Source organism: Hemiscyllium ocellatum, chromosome 4, assembly GCF_020745735.1.
Source record: "Hemiscyllium ocellatum isolate sHemOce1 chromosome 4, sHemOce1.pat.X.cur, whole genome shotgun sequence".
Classification (NCBI taxonomy): Eukaryota; Metazoa; Chordata; class Chondrichthyes; order Orectolobiformes; family Hemiscylliidae; genus Hemiscyllium; species Hemiscyllium ocellatum.
The window spans coordinates 77,587,433-77,610,732 of NC_083404.1; the positions used below are offsets into that span (position 1 = coordinate 77,587,433).

General features: G+C 40.4%; 1 protein-coding gene across 2 annotated transcripts in view; it reads left to right on the plus strand.

The window, feature by feature from the left end:
- pcmtd1 (protein-L-isoaspartate (D-aspartate) O-methyltransferase domain containing 1) overlaps nt 1-23,300 on the plus strand; it is a 93,664-nt gene that overhangs the window by 32,314 nt on the left and 38,050 nt on the right. The window lies entirely within an intron of this gene.

Genomic DNA, 23,300 nt, shown 5'->3' on the forward strand with positions numbered 1-23,300 from the left:
CCTTTGTTTAAAAAAGAATTGGTGGGAACTAGAGAATTTTGAAGGATATTTAAGAAAGTGGTCATAATAAATTGATGAAGATAATATTTTGGGTGCAGTGTATGAGCAATTGTGAGACAAGGGATAGGTAACTTTGGACCCATGGTTCCTAACTAGATGGGGTTTCCTTGCCTGATCTGGATTTTATAGAATATTTAATCATTATTAGTTGCTTTGATTGGACAGCAACTATTTTCTTGTGTCAAGGATAAACTGCTATAATTTTTTGCCCAGCAATTTCTGAATTAATAGTTGAATAGTCTAGTTATTTCATGTATAAAAAACTCAATTTATGCACATTATAGGTTTTATAATACTAACTGATCTGTATATTGTTGGTTCTATTATAGATATTTAGAGTTTTGTATTAAAGTACTAGTGGGTTGGCATAGTATAATTTCATAATGTTAGTCAGCTAATATACCTTCCATTTTAAATTAAGCAGAATTTGCTGAGTCCTGCTTCTATAATTAAGGGGTCTGCTTTTACCAGTCTCTCTATGAAACTGTTTGGATATAACTATTGACCTATGGTGTTTATCTCACAGTAACCATGTGAGTCTTTTCTATGTAATTACAGCAGGGGAAAGAATAATGGCAGCTATGTAAAAATAACGTTGAAGTATATACAGGAAATACCGGAACTAGTTAGATGTCAGGCAAGCATTTTTTTTAACATGAATAATATTGTCCTGATTTTTTTTAAAAAAAAGTTTTGATACTATTATGAAAATTCTGACTATTAAATATACTTTAATGGGCATTAATTGCATTTTTGCAATTTGTACTTTAGGCTGTTTTTTGACATTTTTTATTCCGCTAAAAGTTATGAAAAATGTCTTTCAAAGCTTTATTTTCAATGTAAAATTAATTGCATTTTGAACTGAGTAATTGTGAAATGTGTGAAGATCATAGCGTAACAGTAATAACTAGTCATTAACAGAAGTAGCAATGCTGCCATGTCTAAGATTTTATTTCCTCCTGATATTTACAGTGACAAGTGGTGCAGCTAGAAATCTAAAACGCTTTTCTGCTTTGCTTAAAATATTTGGCACTTGCTTTGAAGTTTTAGTTCTGGTTTAATGAGTTTGTCAAAATGAAAGACCATTATCTCTACCTCTCTAACATCACTCAACGTCTCCCTGCCTCTGCAAAATGTCATTGTAGTATCATGTATTTCTGAAACCTTCATCCATAGCTTCATTATTTCTGGACTTCTGTGTTTTGAAAACAGACTCCTGGTTGATCACTCCCATTTCTGCCTTTCATTGATTTGAGGCCATACAAAATTCTGCCTGCATCCTAACAGTGTGCTTGGACCTGTCTGGCTCCCAGTCAAATAGCATTTTGATTTTAAGAATTCTCATCCTTGTACTTAAATTCTTGTATGGTCTGGACCTTATCTGTGCAATCATCTCCAATCCCTCAGCCCTCTGCAATATCTTTAATTCTGTCATGCAGTAATTACAATTTGGAATATACATAATGATTTAAATTGTCTTGGCCCAAAGTTCTGGAATTCCCTGCTTGCGCCTTTTTGCCTTACTCACCGTTTTTTTTTCTACTTTTATCCTCGAGCTTGGTCATAGAGATCTGTGTTTGAATCTCTGACCTAATACTTCCTTTATGTAATTTTGTACCAGGCTCTGATTTATAATGCTGTTATGGAGCACCTTCGGATTGTATTTTTAAAAATCTATATAAATCCAAATTTTGTCCAAAGAGAGAAGAATTAGTGCATCAAAGCATTTAAAAGGTTATAATAAATTGAATGTAGATAATATATTTGCAAAAAAGCACACTACTCCAAGTGAATTTCTTCATTGGGATAAAGCTGAACCTATTTGGTTTAAGTGAAGTATTTAGAGTTTGGGTTCCATTTGATTTTCAACCATTTTCTTGTTGATTGGGTAAATTCTGTTTTTGCCCCTTTAAAAGCTAGTTAACAATACAAAACAATTCTGCACAAAATATACTTCTTAATTCTAACCTGTGTGGCTGAAATTATTTTATTGTGTAATTGGTTACATGTAGGGGTGACGGAGGTTTCTTCAGAATCACCTTGTGTAAAGAAAGACACTCTTTATTCTCAAATAAATTTGTCTGAAAGAGTTATCCTTTCTTTAGGAGAAAGTGAGGACTGCAGATGCAGATCCTGAAGAAGGACTCATGCCCGAAACGTCGATTCTCCTGCTCCTTGGATGCTGCCTGATCAGCGCTTTTTCAGCAACACATTTTCAGCTCTTATTCATTCTTTACCCAATTTTCTTTCTAAGATTTTATTGTGACCACTGAGTTATACTCTGAACTTTTGAGTTTTTGATTTGTATTAGATTACCAGTGGTTGTTTATAAGGTTAACCAAGACTTTTATTGACTGGAAGCTTTGAGTATAATGAATGCTTTAAATTACACTGAAGTTTGGGTGCTGCTTTCAGAAGAAAGATAATTTTTAATTTCTTGTGGCTTATTTCAGGTTCTATGAAGAAAAAGACTGGGCGTTTAGAGCCACTGCAGGTTTTTTACCTTCTGATTTTCGTTGTGATTTTCTTGAGCCTTGTTCCTTCCCCTGTCCTAAACCACTGCTTTGTTCGAATTTTCAGAAGTGCTTACTTTTTTCTAAGAATGACTACAGGTAGCTTGAGCTGATAAGAGCAACTTAGATGTTACTGGAACAGTACCTACAGTGATTCTGTGATTTGTTTTTAAATATAACAGCTATTGACCTTCTAGTTTACTATAAACTTTCCTTTTGGTGTTGCATCCATTTAGTATTATCAGGAAGAAAACAAGCAGGACCAACTGAGGATTGTAAAGATACCTAATATGTCATGTAGAACTACAGCAGAGTTATCTCGGATTTGCAATCCACTTCCACTGATCTCCTGTCTTCTAGGAGCACTTAAAGTTGATGTAACTCTAAATTTCTATTCAAGTAGCTTGAACAAGGCTCATGAAATATGGTTTTTCATACTGAATTTTCCTGTGTTCGTGGTGCCAGAGTAGCTAGTGTATCAGTTCATGTGAATGCATGTTATTTGAAAAACATACTGTAAAAATGCTTGTCTTATCAGCGTTTCACCTGTATGACTGCGAAGATGATGACTAACAGGGTGGGGGTAAGCATGTAGCCCAACTTCATACTGCTACGAATGTTGAAGGCCTCCGAAGAAAAGCCATCAACCTGAACGATACCCTTCATATCTATGTGGAATAACTGAACTATGCTGAGGAGCCTTGGGGGCAACCAATCCTAGTGACGATTTTGATGAGGCAATTTCTGCTCACAAGGTCAAAGGCCTCCATTAAGGCAATAAAGGTGACGTAGCCTGGTTGTCTTTGCTCTCTGCATTTCTCTTGTAGCTATCGAAGGGAGAAGTTCATGTCTATTATGGAGCGTTCTGAACTGAAACTGCACTGCAATTCTGAATATACCCTTTCGGTGATTTTCTGCAGTCTGTTCGTCTGTCAGGACCACACTGGAGAAGATCTTCTCAACGATGCTCAGCAAAGAGATTCCCCTGTAGTTGTTACAGTCGCTTCTGTCCCCTTGGTTCTTTTATAGGGTGACAATGTTGGAGTCTCTCGTGTCTTGTGGCACTCCTCGCTCTTTCCAGCACTGGCGCAATAGTTCATGCAAGTGGTTTGTTAGGATGTCCTTTGCGCATTTGATGACCTCTGGTGGAATGTCATCCAATCCTGGTTCCTTGGCAAAGGGCAGGCTGGCGATTGCATTGCTCAGCTCTTTGGCAGTTGGCAGTGCATCCAGTTCCTCCGGAGGAAGGCAGGCATTCCACAGCATCTAGTGACCCACCCCTACAAGAGGTGGGAGGACATTGCAAGCAGTCGCTCACGCTGGAGGCTGGAATTACGCAGAGGTCTGAAAAGAGGAGAAGAGGCGCTGAGGCTTGCCGCTTAAGAAAAGCGCACACGTTGAAAAGCAGCACCAAGCCAACACTGGAGGACAGCGCCTTCAAGTGCCGTTGCTGTAGATGAGACTGACACTCCCACATGGGCCTCTACAGTCACAACAGACACTGCTGTAGCAACAAAGATCGAAGCAAGTCTTCCTATATGCAGATCCATTGTCTTGTGAGACTAACAAATGCCACCACCAATCTGCATTGCTCACAACTCAATGGTGAATTTAAAAAGCCAAAGACTCAGTGGTTAGCACTACTGCCTTACAGCGCAAGAGATGCGGGTTTGATTCTAATAAAAGGCAAATTACTGCGGATATTGGAATCTGAAACCAAAAGAGAAAATTTTGGAAAATCTCAGCTGGTCTGGCAGCATCTGTAAAGAGAGAAAAGAGCTGACATTTTGAGTCTAACTGACCCTTTGTCAAAGCTTTGACAAAGGGTCAGTTAGACTCAACAGCAGCTCTTTTCTCTTCTTACAGATGCTGCCAGACCTGCTAAAATTTTCCAGCATTTTATCTTCTGGTTTGATTCTAGCCTCGGGAAACTGTCTGTGTCGCGTTTACACTTTTCTACCCATGTCTGAATGGGTTTCCTTCTGTTGTTCCGGTTTCCTCCCACAGTTCAACGGTGTGCAGGTTAGGTAAATTGGCCATAGTGTTCAGGGTTGTGTGGGTTAAGTGCATTAGTCAGGGGAAATGTCGAGTAATGGAGTAGGGAAATGGATCTGGATGGATACTCTTTGGAGGATCAGTATGGACTTGTTGAGCCAAATGGCCTGTTTCCACACTGTAGGGATGCAATGGTTACTTTACATGAGATCCCTGCTATGCACGGTGGCACAGTGGTTAGCACTGCTGCCTCACAGCGCCTGTAGACCCGGGTTCAATTCCCGACTCAGGCGACTGACTGTGTGGAGTTTGCACGTTCTCCCCGTGTCTGCGTGGGTTTCCTCCGGGTGCTCCGGTTTCCTCCCACAGTCCAAAGATGTGCGGGTCAGGTGAATTGGCCATGCTAAATTGCCCGTAGTGTTAGGTAAGGGGTAAATGTATGGGTGGGTTGCGCTTCGGCGGGTCGGTGTGGACTTGTTGGGCCGAAGGGCCTGTTTCCACACTGTAAGTCTAATCTAATGCCAATGGCTTCTGATGACCCTAGTTAGCCAAACATCCTTGGGCTTTAATGTACAGTGTGGTTCACACTATCAACCAGATTGTGATACAGATTCCAAGGAAGATTTTTGGAATGTTCAATTTAACCACTGGAAGCTCTCTATTACATGATTAATCTTCACATCACGATTGTGCAGTGTACACTGCACAATGTCAATAGTACATCCAAAAAAACTTGTTCACTTAGTTTCTGCATTGGTGACAACATGGATTTGGTGCTCTTACAGCTTTCTAATGTTATGTGGAAGCAATTAGGAGCTCACTGAGGCAACATTTTCTGAGTGTAATTAAAGATATCTGTGACAAAAGTTTTAACACAGCTTTGTGTTCTTGAGCAATTTAGCATGTGCATCATTTTAAATGTATACGCATGTTTATTCTATTAATCAATTGGAACAAATGTGACCAGATGAAGATATTACTTTAGTACAGCAAGTACAGTTAAATATTTCTATATTTATAGAAATGTTTCGATAAATATTTGCATATTCCTCTTGTGCATACCCTTGCCTACTATGTTGCCTTTAACATCAACCTTTTGGCGCTTACTCCAATACGAAACCTATTCTTGTAGGCTGCCGTGTTTCTGATTGAAGTATTACAACAGTATCTTTCAGAGATTAAGACAAGCATCATCTTTTAAACTCAGAAGTACCAGCTGTCAACTGCAGCCCTCTCAATGCCAACCTATTGCTTACTGAATTCTGTTTGCTACAGAAGGGCTAGCATGGGAGTACACTGGCATCATCCTTATACCTGCTATTCTACGAAGGCTGAGTATATTGATCTTGGCTATTTTCAGGTTTAACCAGGAGCACAGGTAAGCTACTCATTTTCTCGAGAATCTTTTGGTTATCAATGTCAAGATTGACTTGTACTTCTACTCCATCTATCTGCCACATTGCCCAATACTGTGACTGAGAAAACATCTCTCTGATCTCAATTGTGAAATTTTGAATTGATGTAAAGCCATTTGGAGGAAGAGCTTTCCGATTCCACTAGTCTTTGCTAAAGAGGCATAACGTATAATTCTGTTTCTGGGGATGGGTGTGCAGTTAGTTACTGTTGATGTTGTAGTTGAACAGTTGATTTTAAGATTCTTAGTTTCACAGGTCGGTTGCGATTCTGATATTCTTATTCCTTTGACCATGACTGAATTCCAGTATTTAGAGAGAGTCCTTTTATTGTACTCTTCCTTTTATCGGGCTTGCTAGCTAGTTGACTTGTAGTGGTCTGAGTAAGAAAATCCCTTTACCTGCAACATATGAGTGATTGGAGGATTATTCTTTTAACTGTGACCTTCACAGCTTACAACACTTGAACCCAGGCTGCCGTACGCAGCTATGTTAACCCACTTGTCAAATAAGTGCACTCAAGTAGAATTGAAACTGGCTTTTTTAACCCCTGCCCTTTGTGTACTCCACAAAGAGAAAAGCATGGAATTTGTGAAGATTGGGGTGGAATATGCAAGGGGTGGCTTGCTGTTTTGTGTCATCAGGTCCTTGTTATTTTTATATGCACAAGATCTCTTAAATCATAGCAGACTGGATTATGTCTTTATCCTTTTGAAGGATTATTGTTTGACGTTCCCTTTGCATCTTTGTGTGACATTTTATGGGTCTGTCTCTCCATGTAGCCACTTAATTTCCATTTTCGGCTTTATCAGCCCACTGCTGAAAAATGTGTTGCTGGAAAAGCACAGCAGGTCAGGCAGCATCCAAGGAGCAGGAGAATCGATGTTTCGGACATGAGCCCTTCTTCAGGAATGAGGAGGGTGTGCCAAGCAGGCTAAGATTAAAGGTTGGGAGGAGGGACTTGGGGGAGGGGTGTTGGAAATGCGATAGGTGGAAGGAGGTTAAGATGAGGGTGATAGGCCGGAGAGGGGGTGGGGACGGAGAGGTCGGGAAGAAGATTGCAGATCAAGAAGGTGATGCTCCGTCCGAGGGTTGGGGCTGAGATAAGGTGGGGGGAGGGGAAATGAGAAAGCTGGAGAAATCTGCATTCATCCCTTGTGGTTGGAGGGTTCCTAGGCAGAAGATGAAGCGCTCTTCCTCCAGGCGTCGTGTTGTTATGGTCTGGCGATGGAGGAGGCCAAGGACCTGCATGTCCTTGACGGAGTGGGAGGGGGAGTTAGTGTTCAGCCACGGGGTGGTTGGGTTGGTTGGTGCGGGTGTCCCAGAGGTCGTCTTGGGGAAACGTTCCGCAAGTAGGCAGCCTGTCTCCCCAATGTAGAGGAAGCCACATCAGGTGCAGCAGATGTAGTAAGTGATGTGTGTGGAGGTGCAGGTGAACTTGTGACAGATATGGAAGGATCCCTTGGGGCCTTGGAGAGAAGTGTGGGGGAAGGTGTGGGCGCAAGTTTTGCATTTCTTGTGGTTGCAGGGCAAGGTGCTGGGAGTGAAGGTTTGGTTGGTGGGGGGTGTGGACCTGATGAGGGAGTCGCGGAGGGAGTGGTCTTTCCGGAACGCTGATAGGGAAGGGGAGGGAAATATATGCTTGGTGGTGGGGTCTGTTTTGAGGTGGCAGCTCCCTTCCAAAAAGCAACATTTGAACTTCGAATTTTAAAATGTCTGTAACACTTAGACCCTTGATCATGGTAAGAGCTACAGGGAGAAGGCCAGAATGTGGCACTTGGTAAATATTTCCTTCAGGGAGCCAGCACAAACCCAACTTGTCAAATGCCCTCCTTCTGAATTATAGCCATTCTAAAATTATGAAATACTGAAGTGCAAATTAATTTTAATTCGGTAGTATATCAGTGCCATGCACTTGTCCTTTCAGCAGTTTTTTTTATTTCTTGGAATTTGACTTTATCTACTCAAACCCTCAATGCTAATGACATTTAGTCAATGTAAGTACCTTTGACATCTAAATCAGCTCATTACAAGATTGCTCCGATGTACTTGTGTTGCATAGGAAGTACAACACACACAGAATATATTTAGTTGCTCTAGCTGGATCACACGAGTGATTATGCAATTTTGGAGAAGATTTGTAGCTCAGGTTGTAAGTTTGCTCGCCAAGCTGGTGGATTTGTTTTCAGACATTTTGTCACCATGCTAGGTAACATAATCGATGAGTCTCCAATGGAAACGCTAGTGTTCTGTCCCACTTGCTATTTATGTGCCTTAGTCTGTTGTGGTGGGTGATATCACTTCCAGTTTTTTTTCTCTGAGAGGTTGGTAATTGGGGTTCAAATCTATATGCTTGTTAATGAGTTCTGGTTTGAATGCCAGAGCTATAGGAATTCCCATGTGTGTCTTTGTTTAACCTATCCCAGGATGGATGTATTGTCCCAATCGAGCTGGTGTCCTTCTTCAACTCTGGGTGTGGATAGTTGGTCATGTCGTTTGGTGGCTAGTTCGTGCTCCTGTATCCTGATGGCTGGTTTTCTGCCAGTTTGCATAATGTCATGTTTGCTGCAGGCTTTGCAGGGTATTTTGGATATGACATTGGTTCTGGTTTGTTTGTGGTAGTAAGTTTGTGGGCAACCATGATGCCTAAGGGCCAAAACAGTTTGGTTGTCATCTGAGATGTCTTTAATGAATGACAGGGTGTATTGTGCCTTTTTGTTTAGGTCTGTTGCGTAGGAATCTGCGACTGTGCTTACCGGGTACCTGTTGTTCCTGAACACATTGTATAACTGTTTTCATCGGCCTCTCTTAGTTCCTGGGTGCTGCAGTGTGCTGTAGCTCGTTTAAATAATATCCTAATGCAGCTCCACTTGGGATGATTTGCTCCTGTAGTTGAGTATCTGGTCAGTGTGTATGGCTTTCAACATATTTCTATCCTTCCTTAAATATGAAAGCCATTCCAGTATAAAGTACGTCAGATGTCTCAGGCATATGCTGCACAACAGAAGCATCATCTTTCTGCTTTCTATTTAGTCACCATTGCAATAAACAAGAATATTCTATTAACTTCCCTTACTACTTGCTTTAGCTGCATGTAGGGTTTGTGATTCTTGCATCCAAATTCCTCTGCAGCTCAGAACTCTGCAATTTCTCACAATTTAGATAAATCTTTTTTCACTTTAAACAAAAAAGTTGACAATTTCACATTTTCCCATATAATATGTCATTGGAAGGTCTTTGCCCACACACCTACCCATATTCATTGTGGCTTCCGCTGTACACTTCACAACTTGTTTTCCTACCTATCTTTGTGTTGGCAGCAAACTTTAACAAATGAGTCTTCCGTTCCTTTATTCAAGCTCATCGAGTCAGAGAGCATGGAAACAGAGCCTTCGTCCAATCAATCCATGCTGCACCTAATCCCAAACTAAACTAGTCCCACCTGCCTGCTCCTGGCCCATATCCCTACAAACCTTTCCTATTCATGTACTTATCCAATGTCTTTTAAACATCATTATTCATTTATATAAACTGCAATCAAACAGCCAAGGCTCCAGCACTTTGTCATATAGTGCTTGTTATGCTTTGCCAACCAGAAATTTATTTTTCCCAGTAACCTTTGTTTGAAGGGCTGAAGTATGTTTGGGTAGTCTGAAGGCATGTGTTATTGTGGTGGTAAATTCCTGCCAAAAGTTCATACTACCAGTTTCATTTGATCTTCAGCTAGAGTTTCCCACTTATTGTGATTTAATATTCTGAACTTTGTCTCTTTTGGCAGCATCATTGAAATGGATTTCTGCGTTCACTGCTAGTTTTTTGGCATTATCTACCACCTCAAATTGCATATTTTTGGGGATATACCCAAGTCAATGGAGCTTGATTAGCTTGAGCAAGTTTGCCCAAAATAGATGACTCCATTGGTAACGTTAACTTTCGATATGATGTTAAGAACGCATCGTGCATATCAGAGAGAGTTAATTGAACCTTTTTTCTTGCTAGATGTGAGTTGACCTGGCTTATTTGACATGTAGAATTGTGCTGAGTATTATGACTTTCTAGATAAGCATCTTGACCCTATCCTTAACATTTCAAGAGAATATATTATTTCCTCTGAATTTAAACTCTTTTGGGCTCCAGGTATCTTGCTTACTGCAATTTCTCCAAGTCTAATATTTATACACATGAAGGTGTGAGGCCATTCTGTTGCAGAGTCCCAGAATATGTAATGGTGCAAAAGAAGGTCAGACTGGCCCATTGGCTCTTCAAATGTGCACCATGATTTTGTGCCATTCTTCTGCCCTTTCCCTGAAGCCTTGCATAATATTTCTATATATGTAATTATATAATGCTTGAATGTTTTGATCAAATATGGCACCTGATTTCAAGGCAGTGTGTTCCATTCTCAACCCACACCACCTGTTGCATTATAAGCCTTTCTCTTTCCTTGCAAAACATGCAAAGACAAAACCTTTTTTAATCAGTGTCTCATTCCTGATCCTCTTTGAGCGGGAATGGTTTCTACCTGTCTGCCCTGTCCAGATCCCTCATAATTTTGAAAACTTCAAAACTCTCATTTCAACCTTCTCCTTTCCAAGAAAAACCTGTCCAATTTTTCAAATCCATCTTCATAACTGAATTTTCTAATCCCTGAAACTACTATCCTAAACCTCTTCTGCAGTCTCCCTAATGCTTTCACATCCTTCCTCAGGTGTGGTGTCCAGTATTGTGGGGTACACAATACTCCAGCTGAGGTCTAGTCAGTGTATTGTGTAAGTTTGTATAATCTTACCTGCTCTTGTACTTTTATGTATGTATTAATAAAACCGAGAATATTATATGATTTATTGACTGCAGTCTCCACCTGTCCTGCTGCCTTTTAATTCATTAAGCACCTCTGTGTCCCTGCTCCTACTCACCCTTTAGACTACACCCAAATTCTATGCTACCTATCCACGGGCTTTTTATGAAAATGTAACCCCTCTCATGTCATTGCATCGAACTTAACTTGCCACTTGTTTTCTCTTCCACCACCAAAGTTGTCGTTTGTCCTTTTGATACTGTACACTATTCTCCTCATGTTTACGGATTTCTATCATCTGCAAACTTTGAAGTTATCCCCTGCGCTCTAAGGTTAAGATCTAGGTAATAGGGCGGCATGGTGGTTCAGTGGTTAGCACTGCTGCCTCTCAGCGCCAGGGACCTGAGTTCAATTCTGGCCTAGGGTGACTGCCTGTGTGGAATTTGCACATTCTCCCTGTGTCTGCATGCGTTTCCTCCGGGTGCTCCAGTTTCCTCCCACATACTAAAAGATGTGCAGTTTAGGTGATTTGGCCATGCTAAATTGCCTATACTGTTAGGTCTGTCATTCAGGGGTAAACGTAGGGGAATGAGTCTGGATGGGTTACTCTTCAGAGGGTCAGTGTGGGCTTGTTGGGCTGAAGGGCCTGTTTTCACACTGTCGGGAACCTAATCTAATCTAATCATTTGAGAAAGGGTCCTAATAGTGAACTGTGATAAATTCTACTACAAATCTTTCTCCAGCCTGAAAATATCTGTTAAGCATTACTGTTTCCTATTACTTAGCCAATTTTATATCATGTTACTTCTGGCTGCTGAGCTGTATTGTTTCTGAGAAGACTATTGTATGGCACTGTGTCAAATGCCTTTTGGAAGACTATGTACACCACATCAACAGCAACGGCCTCATCAGCCTTCTATTACATCTTTTGAAGGATCTTGTAAGTTAGTTAAACATGGTCTTCACTTAATACCATAGGCTTTCCCTAATTAGCTTACATTCATCCATGCAATTACTAATTTGATCCAAAAATAATCTTTCTGGAAGGCTTCATGCAACCAAAGTTGAACTCTTTAGACTTCTGTTTGCAATCTTTTTCAAACATGGGCATGATGTTTGCGCTACTGCAGTCCACTAGCACTATTGCTGAGTTCACGGAAGACTTAAAAATATCACTAGTGCCTATTTTCACAGACTCTCTCTCTTCTTTCAGTATTCCTGAATGCATCTCATCTGGTCTTGGTGCCTTGTTAACTCTTAAGTGCCAGCAATTCATCCAGTGCTATCTCCTCATCAATTCTGAACTCTCTCTCAACACATTTTTTTGTCCTTTGTCACCATGGCCTTGGTAGCATCTGCCTTGTAGATTAAGTATTCATTCAACACTTCAGCCAGGCCCCTGTCACCATGTGTGAATCAATTCCTTGCTCCATAGTTGATCCTGCTATTACCACCCTTTTAATTTCTCTGACCCAATAGAAGATTTTGTGATTTGGCTTTTTGTTAGCTGCTGGTCTTTTTTGTTTATATAAATTTTTTCTTAATCACATTTATTTGCTTCTTTAACTCTGTTGTGACATTTTATATTCAGCTTTCTTCTCAATTGCATTTTCTATCTTTTACATCTGTCCATAGTGGACTCTTGTTTCTTTAACTAAGTTTCTATTTCTTTTTTCATTCAACAAGTTCTGGAGTTGTTTGTCTTATCCTCTTCCTCAAAAAGGGAGTATACTTTGACCGAATCCAAACCATTTTCTCTTTGAAGGCAGCCCAATATTCAGCTTCAATCACATCTAACTGAAGTCAATTTTAAACTTCATTCTTAAAGTGAAATTTTATTAAGAACAATTACACTTTTTTTTTGAAGCATGATATTACTGGAGCACAGCTACAGAAAAGAAATGCAGCTGTGCCACAACATACAAATTGTAGTCTCGAAAATTACAGATGCAATGTTGAAATAATGAAGAGTGCTGTGGCTCTAGCTGCATGGGAAAAATATTGAAGTTATATAAACTCATTAGTGAAGTATTGTTACAGCAGCATAATACTGAGATGGATTGGCTTCCAAATTCAGCCGCCTATAATACTCAATGTGATGAGAAAGAGTACTACTTTTTTATACCAGTAAGATGCAATGGATCAATAAGTCACAAGCAAGTAATTTATACTGAAGTATCTTCTGTGATGCTACTCATAGCAACTGAGAATGCTACTTTTACTTCATGTTTGCTTTAATGCTGTTAATTTCTGTAATTTGTGTTTATACCTATTGTTTTTATTTCTTTAAATGGGGGGTGATGGGGAGAATCCAACGTTTTTGAACTTATTGGTTTACTGCTATTGATATGACATTCCCTTTTAGAGCTCACTTTCCAAATAGTGTTGTAGCTGTTCCTAACAATGGTATTTCCCTCTGTTCCTTTTGTTGTTATTGCCTGCCCTGGTTGATTCTAGTGTCTTGACACCTGTCTTCACTACAGCCAGCATAAAGTAGGGGTTAAAGCTTTGGCACGCTTTCTTTGTGCTGCTGGCATTTGGAAGTGTAAGAGGCAATTTGTTTGAAACACACAGTTCATTCCCACAGAAGGGTGTGGAGGCCAGGTCATTGAGCCTATTTAAGACTGAAATAGGTTCTTGATTGTCAAAGGGATCAAGGATTACAGGGAGAAAGCAGGAAAATGAGGTTGAGAAACTTACCAGCCATGATTGAATGGTGGAGCAGACTCGATGGGTTGAATGTGTCTTATGGTCTTAAAATCCCACTGGGTCTTGTCAGGATTGATTCAGAAAGGGTTTTCTTTAATGGGCGAATCCAGAATTTTGCATCACTGTTTATAAAATTGGGAATTGCTCATTTTTAACCAGGATGAGATAAACTTTATCTTTCTCCTCTGTGGGCCATGTGTCTTCAGAAATGTCTCCCTGAAAAGTGATGGAAGCAGAGTCCTTGAATATCTTTAAGGCAGATGGTTATGCTCTTGTTTAGCAAGAAGGTGAAAAGTATGAGGAGCAGATTTGTGGTTACAGTTGGATCAGATAACATTGGAAGTGTTGCAGGTCTGAAAAACCGAATGACCTACCTTTCAGTGCATTTTGAGAGGAAAAATTAGCACTCATTTGGGCAAGGGAGCAAAGGAAGAGGCAAATGCAAACACACAGTCTCTAACAAAAATAAAGAAACTCAAGTGGATATGTCTGGAGAAATAGACTTGAAGGATGCAGAAGTTATGTTAAACTTGGATAGAATCTTGTTCAGCCACATTTGGATTTCTTTTGTACAGTCCTGGTTGCCAAATCAGCAAAATAGTATAGTGTCCAAAGATGTAGCAAAAACAATTTAGAAAGTTGATGATATGTAAGTCAGTACCTTTTTTTGATAAACCAGATGAGTCTCTCTCGAATAGAGGAGCAGGGACGTGTTGTTGCAGTTTTATGAGGCCTTGGTGAGGTCCCATTTAGAATACTGTGTGCAGTTTTGGTCTCCTTTTCTGAGGAAGGATGCTCTTGTTCTCAAAGATTTATCAGGCTGCTTCCAGGATGGCAGGACTGTGGTATGAAGAAAGATCGACTGGGTTAGAATGTTTTTGCTGGAGTTCAGATGAATGAGGGGTTATCTCATAGACACTTGTAGGATTCTGGAAAAGCACAGCAGCTCAGGCAACATCAGAGGAACAGGAGTTTCGGGCAGGAGTCCTTCATCAGGAATGAATCTCACTGTCTCACTCTCTTTCTCACTCGCTCTCTTTATTGTCCTCTTTGTTTCTCTCACTTATTTATTTTCTCTCTCTCTCACTCACTTTCTTTCTGTCTTAATCTCTCTCTCTCATTCGCTTTCGCGCACTCTTTCTCTCTTGCGCTCTCCATCCTGTTCTTTTCTCTCTTTCTCACACGCGCTCTCTCTTGTGCACGCTCCCTCCCGTTCTTATCTCTCTCACCTGCATTCTCCCAATCGCACTCTCACTCTCCCGTTTACTTTCTCGCTGTTTCCCACCCTCTTTCTCTCGCACTCTCTTTCTCATGTGCGCTCCCTCCTGTTCTTTTCCCTCTTGCTCTCGCGCATGTTCTCTCTCTCTTTCGTCGTCTCGCCCTCTCTCTCTCTTGCCCTCCCTCTCTCACGCACACACTCTTGCTGTCCGGCCATGTCTCTCTCTCCTGCTCACTGTCTGTCTCTGTTTTCCCTCCAACCCTTCTCTGTACCCCCTATCTTTCTCTCTCTCTCTTGTTCTCTTCCTCCCTCCCAAACACTGACAGGTCATTGTGGTTCTGCTCACCGAGCTGGAAGTTTTTGCTGCAAACGTTTCGTTCCCTGGCTAGGGAACATCATCAGTGCTGTTGGAGCCTCGTGTGAAGCGCTGCTTTGAAGCAGCGCTTCACACGAGGCTCCAACAGCACTGATGATGTTCCCTAGCCAGGGAACGAAACGTTTGCAGCAAAAACTTCCAGCTCGGCGAGCAGAACCACAACAACGGATACCCGAGCTACAAATCTTCAATCAGATTTTAAACTGACAGGTCACCTAATAAAATCTTTAAAACTGTTAGATGTTCTTAGAATGGACATAGACAGAATGTGTTTCGTTTCTGGGGGAAAAGTGTAACCACAAATATTTATGGTTTCAAGAAATCTATAAGGAATTCGGAAGGATTCACCAAAAGAGCGTTGAGAATATGGTGCCTGTATTGTTGGAGTAGTTGCGATAAATATCTTAAATTCATTTAATGGGAAGTGAAGCAAGCATGGGGGAGTAAAGGGTTATGCTGAGCAGTTGCAAGAATGAAAAGATGCATGAGAGACCAAACCTGTTAAACTGAATTGTCTGTTTGCATGTTAGTGGTGTTTATGTTTGACATATTCTCAAGTATTCACTAGAAAAACAGTCAGCATAAGCTTGTTGTAAAACATGAACAAGTATTTCCTATTAATTTTTAATTAGCCCATTGTTGAGCACCTATGTCTTTTTTTAGGCCACTTGTGCATTTATTTATGTTTTGTTCATCTGAAATGTCTGTTCTCTTGCCACTTTCCAACACACATTTTTAAACAGTCCCTGCCAGCCCTTTTCAGGTGATTGTAAAACATCTTGGTACTGTTGAAAATGGAAATTTCTTTACATTTATCCCGATTCTGTTTGTGGAACCTTGCTTTGTGGCAGTTGAATTCCTTGCATTAGTGTTTTCTTTGGATTCAAAGCAAACTACATTTATCAAATCTCTCTTGCTTTTTAATTGGGACTGGTTAATAAATATCAACTCAGTTTAAAAAATAACAGGCAATCGCTTCCCATTTTAGATACCTTTTTAAAAAAAAATTGCAACCACAGAAGAATTATTATTATTTGATAATTGCCACTCAGTATTTCCATTACTCCAAATATATTTGTACATGCTAACTAGAGTCTCAGGTTTGAGGATGGGCGTGATTGTGGAGTTGAAGTCATAATCAGGCCAGCCATTATCTTATTAGTGGTAGAGCAGGCCCAAGGGTCCAAATGGCCTACTTCTCCTCATTTGCACAATAAATGAAAGACATTCTAAACAAAAAAGATGGAGAGAAATAAAAGCATTTTAAAAGTGTGTTGGGTGAAATAAACTGGTAAACATCGTAATGTGAGTTTTCTCATTCCTTTTCTTCTTCTTCAACACTAATAATTCCTGCCCTTTACCACCTCTCCCCATAACTAACTCTTGTTGAAAAGTCGTAGCATCACCTGCTGTTGTTCCATACTGTACTATGCTGACATTGGAGCAAGCTAATATTCTCAAAGGTGGGATGAAATGTTTGTCTAAAGCTTTTATCATTCAATACCACATTCAGCTGTCATGGAAGTTTGATACCTTGAATGCCTGTCACCTAAACTAAAAAAACTGCAGGTGCTGGAATCTAAGGGAGACAAACAGGAGCCCGCCAGGCAGCATCAGGAGGTGGAGAACTCAATGTTTCGGGTATAACCCTTCTTCAGGACTCTGGGAGGGTGTAAAGTGGGAAAGGGTTTGGGCGGGGAGAGGCACAGATGGTGAAGTAGTGATAGGTGACCACAGGTAAAGTCCATGGTCTATTTGGTCGATGAGAGGAATGAGTCCAGTTGGTAGCTGGAAAGAAGGGTTGGTCAGAGGAATAGAAGGGAGGATAGGCTAGAAAGAGAATTGGGGGATGGGAAAGGAGGTTGTTTGAAATTGGAGAACTCCAATGTTGAGTCCTCCGAACTATAGGCTGTGCAGGTGGATGATGAGCTGTTGTTCCTCCAATTTGCTGTCTGATTCACTGTGGCAGTGCAAGAGGTAGAGGATGATCATGTCGGAGAGGGAATAGAAAGGGGAATTGAAATGGGCAATGACTGAGAGGTTAAGTTCGGCCCATGCGGGCCTGGCTGAGATGGTTGACAAAATGTGCCCTTAGATTACGTTTGGTTTCACCGAAAAAGAGATCACATACAACCTCACCACTCCACCCTGTTCCCTCTCCCATCCCCCTCCTGCCCCGCCCCTTAATTTGCAGCTCCCTTTACCCCCACTCCTTTAGTCCTGAAGAAAGGTTAGCACCAAATGTTGGCTTCTCCACCTTCTGATGCTGCTTGACTTGCTCTGCTCTTCCAGCCTACTGCTTGTCACCTAAAGTTGGCTCTTTGATGCATTTGGCTTTCGCTTTAAGTTTGCACTGACTGGACAAATGTAAACTCCTGTAACATTTTATTATGCTCCTGTGGTCCAAACTTGCAACATGATTGTTCTCGAGCATTTTCTGAAGGGATTCTTACACAAACTAGCGAGTTCGCCCTTCCACACCCAAACCAATATCTGTCTTGACAAACTCTGATTTGATGTATGAAAATTGACAGTACTCAAAATGGATTGTTCATCACAAACATTTTAAGATTTGCCAGTTGAACAAGTAATCTGAAGTTCATTTTAGATGTCTAATATCGCGAGCATATTTATTCCAGGAACATAGATTTGCTCAACTGATGGGTTGACTCAGGAGAGGTTTTTGTAGGGAACAGCATACACAAGTTTGCATTTCTTAGAGCAATTTTTATTCTTCTCCTCATAATTTCCGCTGATTATATTAAATTGCACGTTTCTAGGGAGCTTTGGGCTTTTTAAAATATGTAATCTTATATAACCTTTCTCTTCATTTGTGGTGTTGTCGTGCAAAATTGGCAAACTGTTTCCAATAGTAACAATGAGAAGAGCTTATTGTAAATAAAAGATCTATTCTTTGCTGTCATTACTTAAAATGTAAGAACTTCACTTGATTTTGGATCTTTAGGAGTGTTTCAGGTGCTATTACAAGGCTTGGAGAAAGTGAGGACTGATGAAGAGCTGATGCCCAAAACGTTGATTCTCCTCCTCCTCGGATGCTGCCTGACCTGCTGTGCTTTCCCAGCAACACACTCACTGTTATAATGCTCTCTCAGCTGCTCCTCAACCTCTAAACTTCAGTTCATCTAAAATGCAATAGTTATCTTGTCACATATGCACCAAGTTGTTCTTATCCATCTCTACTGTCCTTGCTGACTTGTAGTGGTTCCTTCTACTTTAATAGTAATCATCAATCCTGACTGACTTCCCCTCCAACTTTCCCCTGATCTCTGCTCCACTAATTCTGACATTTTGATCATCATCATCTTCCTCGCCCTCTGCCAATAATTGGTGGTTATGCTTTAAAGCTGACGTAACCACTGCTCAAGGATTCCTTCAAATGTCCCTAGTAAACTCCTCTGCATTTTAACCTCCTTTCCCTTCACTAATAAATCTCCAAGTGAAACCTCTTTCACCAAGCTCAGTCAGATTGTTAATATTTCTCTTTATGATTTATCCTTCAGCTAAGTACTTTATGGTGTTAACTAACTTTTTACAGCAAGTATTTGTATAGACTATTTTTAGCTCTCAGAAGAAGAAAGTTTGATGTTTATTTCTTTAGTCACAAGATATAATATTTGCTTATGAATTTTTAAATATTATCTTCAGGTGACCTGTGCCTGTTGAGTTAATGATCCAGGGGTTAGGAATGTAGTTCTAAGCAAGATGCTGTAATATCTTGGAATTGGTTTCCAACTGGCAGCTAATAAAACAAGGTACAGGGGAACCTCAATTTTCCGAACGTGATGGGCGGATGCTATTTTGTTTGGATAATGGATTATTCGGTTAATCTATTAAATGCCTTTCCTCTGGGGCTCAGTTTTTAAAGTCTGCTCCTCATTCAGGAGACTGCAGCACTACACAGGGTCCGAGGCCCCGTCCCCAAACCCATGCAACACTGCCTGCCCACCCCGCCCCCTCAACACAGTTCAGCACCACCCCACCCACCCCCCCCCCAACCCCGTCCAAAACCACCACCCTGCTTCCAACACTACCCTCCTGCCCCCAACACAACCACCCCACCCCCTCCGCCCCATCCATCCTCGCACACGCCCTTTGGGGCAGCTGTACTGAATACCAACAACCAGACTGCTGCAGTTGCCTTTGTGGGGTAAGTCTCCAAATAGTGCACACACACACACACACACACACACACACACACACACACACACACACACACACACACCCCCCTGGCCCCCCCCCCCCCCAACCCGCACGCACGCCCACCACACACACCATTTTTTAACTGCAATTTTTTGACAGGTTCCACCTTTGCCCAGTACAGGACAATGTTGGAGAGATTATGTGGGGTAGGGGATGTTTAGGGTACACCCCTGTGTATAACTCCAGGGAAAGTGTGGGGTGTGAGAGAGAGAGCGGGCAGGAGGTCAGTCATTTGGAGACAGTGAACAAAAGGTGCAATCATTGTTGGAAACACGTCTTTAATATAATGTTTCCATTGGGACCTGGAAATCTCCTTTGGATAATCTGATTTTCGGATAATTGGTATTTGGATAATCGAGGTTCCTCTGTACGTACTTAGCTTTCATGAAGCCGTAAATGCATCCACAAATTTGTTTTCTTTGTCTCAGTTCGATACAATTTTTATTTCAGTTTATATCCACTTTAATTGTCCTGTCTAGGTCACTGCTGCCACAATCATGCAGCGCTTATTTAGTGCAATCCAGGAGCATTACTTTTCTAGTTCGTAATAAGAATTTTCACTTGAGTGTGATTACAATAGATCCAAGGGCATTATTGCAACATATTGTACAGACTTTTCTGCCTCCAGATCTGCTGCTATATCTCTCTTTGATATCCTTTTTGCTCAAATTTATTTGGGCCTGATGTTATATATGGATTATTTTTTAAATTATTTATGCAGTTGCTTTGCAAGGTCAACTTGTTTGAAAATCTCTAGTTGAAGTAAGAAGATGGTGAATATTTGAAATTTCTTCAATCCATGTGGTGAACAGGATCCCACAATACAGTCGATGTTTGTGTAGGACTGGATTCACTTGTAGTCAGACTAGCATGTATGTGTTAAAAGCAAGCTCTGTCTGAACATGAAGAAGATGAATGAAATAGGAGCAGAAGTAGTCCATTCAAACTCTTTGAGCTTGTTCTGTCATTTAGTCAGATTATGTTTGTGTTTGGAATTCTGCATTCCCACCTATGCCTGAATATTTTAATTCACTTGCATGTTGAGAATCTATCAACATTTGCCTTAAAATTTATTTCATGACCCAGCCTTCACCATTTTCTAAGGTGGAGAACTCTCAAGTGGCACAACACTCAGTTTTCATTTTTAAGGATTGGGATCCCAATGTTAGGAACATTTCAAGAAACTACCCTATGTTGCATTTAAAGGCCAATGCGCAGAGCCATCTTTGAGAGGGTGGGCAATTATTGCCCCATATGGTACCTCCAGTTAAGCAGAATTCGCTGTCTTTTGAGTGGAGACTTAATTGATCTGATGGTGAGCCGGTTCCTGGTTAGCTACGAGAAGGTCACCTCTATCCATCAATTGGGTTTGAACTCAACTGGAGGGGGCCAGGTGTCAAGATTACTAGTCAGCCAAGTAACATCATCATAACCAATGCATCATCTTTGCCTTCTGCTTGTTTGAGGAAGTGTAAATGATTTTGGTGCTTTCTTTTTTGAAATTTCCCATTATCTTGGTTGGTAAATGATATTTAGACTTGGCCTTTAGATATTTGGCTGCAGCTTAGCAGATTAATATTTTACAAGAATTCCCTTTCCGCAGTCTCCTGCACAACAAGTGACCATTCCAAATCTGACGCACTCAGTGTGCAATGCTATTTAGGTCCTAATTAAAGAATAAATCTTTTCTCCTTTGTATGACAGATGCAAGTCATTCTACACTAATAATGCAGCAACTTCCTTCCTGGTAATGTGAGATGCAAGATCTGGTGACTGCAAAAGTACTGCTAACCACTCCCAAAATATTTAAATATGCTTTGATTGTAACAGACCTGCCTACAGCTAAGCTGGCAGTAACTCAACCAAAAGCCGAGGCCAAAGTGTTTTAAGAACTCACTGTGGTTAAATTCATGTCTCACCGTAATTTGGTACAGCTGTTGAGAGGTTGGTCTAGTCTTTAAACTGAAAGGAAAAAGCCAAGTTAGATTCAGCAAACGCACACCATGTGATTTGTCCAATAATGTGCATGACCGACTTCTACTCTAAAATGAACCTTGCATTTAAATGAAATCCAGAAAGCCTTGTCAATTGTTTTCAGATATACTTAATAAACTGAAGCTATTCAACGCATTAAGTTGAGCCATGTCATTTTTAATCTGAGGAAGATTGGTGGGATTAATTAAATTTTGTAGCTAGAAAAGACATGCCGGAGGAACTGCAGATAATGTTAGATAAGTTAATAGTTCTTTTCATATAGATTCTTTTTCTTGGAGCAGTTAATTTCTATAAGACATAATTGTGTTCTAAATAATATATGTGTACTTGAACAAGTAAATATATAATTAATAGTAAATTAAAACTAAGGTATAATGTGAAAATTTTGAAGAAGGAATATGTTTTTATTAGCAGGCAGAGATACTAGAGCTAAAGTAATTAGCAGTTGTATTTTCCCTTCATTGTTTTTCACCAAGCGCTCCCTCATATTTACCCAACAGTGACAAACAAAGGACACCTGCGTTATCTGGAATAAGGTAAAGGCCCAAAAAGTACGTGAGCACTGTTTAGATCTGAGTTGATGATTGTAGAGCCCATGTTGATTAAGGATACTTGTCCTGTGTTTTATTTGCAACTTCACCTGTAGGTTTTACCTGAGAATCTTACCACTGTCTTAAACTGCGGTAGCACTTATACTCAGTATCTTCAGAAGTAGAACTTGTTTGTTCAAGCTTAGAGATTCAAGATAAACTAATAATTTGGCAGTGGATTAATAGTGGGTGGCCGACCATTTGCACCTGTGTCATGTTTCACAAAAGAACGTGGCAGTCCCTTTTGAAGCACTGCCACCCAATTCATATAGATTTTTTTGACAACTCAAATTGGCATATTGTGCCATGTCCAATTGCTATTTCTAAGGCAACTCCTTCAACTAATTTACACATTAGTATCGAAGGTTGATTCTGTTGTGCAAAATAAGATCATGAGCACGATGTCTTGCAGTGAATATTTTGGAGTTTCTGCAGGGGTCTCTGTCAATCTTTATTTCTGTGTCTGTTGGATTGTGGTAATTATCTGTGTTTTTAGGCTTTCAATCTCATGCATTCTCCATTCACCATATCTGCAGATCTGTAGAGGATTACCATGTTCCCACAGCTGTAGATTTTGGGGTTATGGCTATGTAATCTATTAAGTATTTCACTTTCAACTTCAAACTTCAACTGTAAGCCAAGATTTATTTGCAAAGACACAGACCACTTCTCCTATGGCTGTGCTAACAACATAGTCTCCCCTCGCAGCCATGCTTCCTGCCGCCTTTTCTTATTTTGGGTCCAGTGGAACTAGGATGTCGTAGAAATGTTAAGTAGTGAGAAAAAAAAGAGCAAGGAAAGTAGCTGATGCTATTTTTCACACTTGTATCTATGGGAAACTAGGGAATCCAATAGAAATGGAAAAAGACCACTTGAACTATGTTTGCAAGCTAGCAAAATGGTCGCCTTCCTTTTCTTGTTGCAGTTACACAACATTGCCAGAATTACTATGTCTAATTATAGCAAAGCAGCAGCAATGAACCAACAATATAAGTATACATTTTGCTGATTTTTGTGTGTAATTCTAATGAGCCTCACTGCTCGATTTGTCCACGCTAATATTCGTGCTGTACTCCAGCCTACTTCTGTCTTTGTTTATCTACTTCTTTCAGTACCTATCCCCTTTATCCTCTTATACTTATCTAGCCTTAATTTTAAAGCATCTACAGTAAGTTGTCACCTGAAGTTCTGGTTGAGTTCCTTAAAATCAAGACTTTAGTTGATACAACTTCCCATGGATATTGATATTCAGTCTACAGTTGTGTGCTGTAAAATATTGTTTTGTCCTGGGCAAAAAAAGAATGACATGAGTTGAGATACTGCACTGTATGTGGATGCATCCTAAAATATAACAATTCAGCATATCATGTTGTATGATACAAACACCCCTGCATTTTAAGAGTGACCAAGCT